Raw genomic sequence first — 5,125 nt, 5'->3', positions numbered from 1 at the left:
CGCACAGACTCGTTTTATCGGACTTTCCTATATGATGTGAGAGTACATTGGGATTCAGAAGTCACCAGTCATTCGACTTCAAGGGGCTTTCTGAGTATTTGATAGTTGGTACTATTCTGAGAATCATTATGGCTAAGTTATTTTGGGTATTAATGATGACCTTGAACTCAAGAATGAGAAATGGATAGGTAAGTTGGACTGTAATTATGATATTCTTCTTGATTGCTTATATAACTTCAAAATGTGATGTTGCATGACCGATGAAGGAAGTAGAAATTGAATCAACCTTAGGAATATGAGGTGTATTTCTAGCTAATCCTTATAAGAAGGGTTCACCTCAATTTTTTTTAGACAGGTGTTGTGAAGGTTATTTGACGATAGAGAAATTAGGTGCGATGTTTGATTATGTGTAAGGAAAGAAGAGAGTAGGTGTACAAGTGAAGATAAAATATCGCAAGGATCGATTCGGTTGCTACAGGAAAGTAAAGGATGTGAGGTTGATTATTTTAGACAAAGAGGCAAGGTACAAGTACGAGTAAAGAATTTTAAGTAAAGTTATATCGCCAGGAGTTACAATTAGGACGGAGGAAGGTATGCTAGGAAGGCTTACAAATTTAGACATACGGAAAAGGAATATGAGAAACCAGAATAGCCCGAGGGAAATTAGGAGCATATGAGCTTTACAATTAGAATTCTCTGGCTAGCTAGACAAAAAGAGAGGGAGGATGTATCAAAGCCACATATGGAGGATAAGATCAAATGGTAATGGGATATCTCGCAAGACAAAAAGGTGTTGAAAAGCGATAAAAAAGATAAGTCACGAGTGGCTACATCGAGTATTATGTATACCCTTATGATTGATGTTGCGACATGTTAAAAATATTGATTGTGCTGTACATCAAAATTGAGGTAGCAAGCGCTACAGAGAGAATCAGGATTGGGTTTTCTCGAGAATTAAATTCGGATAGCGGTAACACGACCAACAATGTAAGAAGGAGCACTTGGAAAAAGAAGGTTATGATATTATGAAGGGGAAAGAAACTTGGACAAAGAAAAAGTATACCCATTGAGGGTCCGGTATATTTGAGGAAAAGGTTAGGATGAAAGCAGGAAAGCAGACGATATGATCAAATTTAAATAAATCAACGGGAGATAGAGTAATGTTATACGTGACAAGAGATGAACGTGAGGACCCTGGAACCAACCTATACGTCTTCATAATTAGAACCAAGGAGGTTGTAAATAATAAATAAAGGTGCATCCTTAAGAATAAATAAACAGATCTTATAAGAGAGACGAGGGAATTTTAAACTCCTGAGATTTAACTAGGAGAATGGATGTGAACCCATGATTGGTACACCTATTTAAGGGAAGAAAATACATCAAGAAGATATTTTTAGCGTCAAAAGGGATTCTCACTCGTAACGGAACACTCCAAGGTTTCCTAACCTAAGAGTAAAGGATGACTAATGGAAACAGGCATTTCACGAGTAAAGGAAATCCAAAGAAACTATGAGGACTGAAGGAAGGAGGAGGTATCAATGAAATGGTTAAAAGGAATTATGTGGCCGCTGACAACAAGGAGAAGGTTAGTGAATCAGTAGGATTGCCCAAGGGAAAATAAATTGAAATTATAGGACAATGGTAGTGTGAAAGATGCAAAGATGTGATCATGAAGAAAATCAAGAAAATTCGAGATATATATCTATATATGTGTGCACAAGTTGTAGTATCATAAAGGAAGATGAAGGATCGATGAAAGAAGAAAGGAAAGGGTGTACTTTGTGAGGATTTCACGATAAGAACAAGAAGCAACAGAACACTAGAAGGACTATGATGCATAGCTGTGATGCAAACAAGTAGTTAAGAAGAATTATGGGACAAAATGAGCTAGGCTAATGAAAGGACGGGTCATGGGAATGGATCGTGTAGAATATCAACTTTTAATGGTATAGTATAGATATAAATCGGAATGAGAATTTCAAGGATATTAAGAAGATAGTCGTGGAGAAAGAATAGGGCTAAAATAGCATGGTATGGTCGGACACTCCATAAGGGTCCTAATGAATTCTGATGTCCCCATTAATTCATTAACCTAGGGGACTACTAGTCATGAGAGGTAGAAGTGAAAGGAAAACAATGAAGGCATTTGAATTGTATCCGATATGTATAAACATTTTGATTTGATACAAGAACTCAACTAGCAAAAAGGAAAACAAGTTAAACCATGCGATGAAAGAACTCCGGCATTATATGGAATAGAAAAGTTGAAGGATCGCTAAGGTCGGCCAGATGATTGTCAAAGACGGTTAACACTCAAAGGTTACAGTATATGAGAACATCTTTTAAAAGGGGGGAAGAACAAAGTCAGTTCTAATATGAGCTACAATATTCCGAAGCTCAAGAGAGGGAAATATATTGGATTGAAGGAGTCAAATTTAGAGATGAACCGATATGTCAAGAATGTGCTAAAGAAAAGTGAGAATGGATTAAATGCAGGTATATCATGAGACAAATCTAGGAAGGAGAATGATTTTCGTCAATGTGACATGTTATGTCTCCGGACTATGGTTCGAAACGCTCGTACTAGAGAAATTTTGGTTACATTTAAGTGTGCGGTAACGCACTCCGAGAGGTAACGAAAGGAGTAAGAAGGGTCTATAAGCTGACCAGGGAGTAAGTATAAAGGACAATCTGGATTACAAAAAGGGAAATCTTAGCACTAGAAGAGATAGAATTTTTAACAAGACGAATAATTATAGGGACTTCAATGATCTCCAAAGGAAAGGAAGATAGTGTGCCTATGGATAGCAAAACAACAATGCTGCCTGAGACTAGAAAGTACCTCGCAAGTCGTGGAGTCACAAGTCGCCGGTCATATCATATGTGAGAGTATATGTTATAGAACCATATAGACAGTCGTCATGATGCAATGGCCGACAAAAATGGTGTAAGGACAACGATAGGGAGTCGAAGAAGAAGATAGGATAATTTAAGTCTCAAATGATCACCGGTACAAGAGAATCAAGGACTTAAGAAGAAAGCATACTCGTATCAAAAGGAAGTTATGATTAATTAGGATTTTATCTTAATTCCATGTTTATGAGTTTATATTGAAATTATGCTAAAATTGAGGAGAGGAAATTGTAGGAAAAGTTCAAGTATGAATATGATGATATTGTAAGGAATTAAAGAGTCCGGCCAAGGAATTAAAAGGAGATGATATGGTAGGTATATAAGGTCGACGAGTACAAAAAGGGATAATCTAAAATAGCACCAAAGAAGCAAGCAAGGAAGGGTGCCATATATGAACAAGAGAATTTGTGTACTAGTAGAGAAATAAGGAGCAAGGCAAAAGAGTACAACAATTAAGAGTGCTCACAGATTGTCAAGGAGCCGTAGCAATCATGAGTTAAGACCATCTTAATGGCAATAGGTCCCAGGACAGTAACTAGATATCAGTTGACGACTTAGTACATACATAAGAACATGAGGATATGGAACTAATGAATGAGTTCAACAGATAATTGGGAGGATATGAAAGAAGACTAGTGAGCCCATAGTATAAGAGCACGGAGATTAGGAACTAAAGGAGGACAACCATTTCAAGAAACTAATAAAAGTGTCGTAAGCTCGCAAGCTACAACACTCGAGGGCGAATGTTCCTAAAGAGGGAAGGATGTTACACCTCGCATTTTCAGAGCATGAGCATGCAACGTACTTCACCATATTAATGGAGTATCAGGGACTTCTCATGAAGTTTTGGAAGGTACAAGCCATGAAAAGTTCGTAACAATGAAGTAAAGGATGAATTACGATCTCATAAATCGTAATCGAGAAGGACAACCTTGAAACCAAAGGACATGACCATTATCAAGTATGATTAATCATAAATATCATATATGGAGAGTTTTGGAAGATTCCGGGTCTAAGCATATCGAAGAAAATAAGTTTGTCAAAAATTTGGAAAAAAGTTGAAAGAATTTTGGGCATAATTTTGGGTCAACTTTGGAGGGGTATATATATCCAGGTACATTAGGAGTTTTAAGGTGTTCAAAATCCTAAAATGAAGTTCGTCGAGTCTAGTTTCCAACGCAACAAACCGCTCCTCAAAATGACATCAGAGTAGGGAGTTATGGCCATTTTAAGATAACCCATCCAAGCGGCCAAATGGCTTCCGTGGGTCCCACTTGGGAAAGTCGGTGGAACCGACTTATGAGGGGTATTAAAACCCCCCATCAAACCTATTTTTTCAGCATTTGACACTCTCATGAGTTCTAGAAATCTCCTAACACATCTCCCAAACATTTATAGCCCATTAAGTCAAGAATTTTAACAAGATTACACCAAACTAGTCCATAAAAGGTGTTTGTTCTTGCTTATACTTGATGTTGTGGTGAGTTTGGTCTTGAAGAAAGTTGGTGTGGCTAAATTTCTTCAAGAATAATGTATGTTCTTCATCTTATCTCTTATGTTGAGTTGATTTGAAGGTTTAGCAAGTCTTAAAAGTGAAAATAGTTATGGAGGAAAGGTCATAAAGTGTTGTGTTGTAGTTGTTGTTTTATGGAATGTTTTGAGCATGTTCTGGCCGTGTGGTTGGGCTGATTTACATGTATATGAATGGTATCTAATGTTGTTGGTGTGTTTATGAGATTATGCTCCTTGATTGGGAAGAAAGGAAGTGTATATTGTTGTTATATGTTGAAAAACATCATGTGGGATGTTTCATGGAATATTTTGGAATCGATGATGATGTTGTTGATATTAGTATAGAAATTTTGTTATTTTGTTGGTATTGTGATTTCGGGCTAGAGATATAAATAAGGGAGATGCTGCCCGAATTTCGGCAGATTTTGAAAGGAATTAATTTGAGGGACTAAGACCAGCATATGACGATAAGCCTAACAATAATATGAATTCTGTTGAATGTATATTTATGAGCTTAGGAGGATAAGCATTAAATAGTTAAAGTTAAGGCGACCGAAAAGGTATGTAAGGCTAGTCCCTTTCTTCTAAAGGCATGACTCCTATGTTACGATTCTATATATGTCTTCCATAATATCCTTGTTCCTGAAAAGCTAGAAGTTCATGATTCTTAAGGTTTTTATGATATTAGAGACAAGAT

Source organism: Lycium barbarum, chromosome 7, assembly GCF_019175385.1.
Source record: "Lycium barbarum isolate Lr01 chromosome 7, ASM1917538v2, whole genome shotgun sequence".
NCBI lineage: Eukaryota > Viridiplantae > Streptophyta > Magnoliopsida > Solanales > Solanaceae > Lycium > Lycium barbarum.
The sequence above is the reverse complement of the archived record's forward strand: the minus strand, read 5'-3'. Positions refer to the sequence as shown.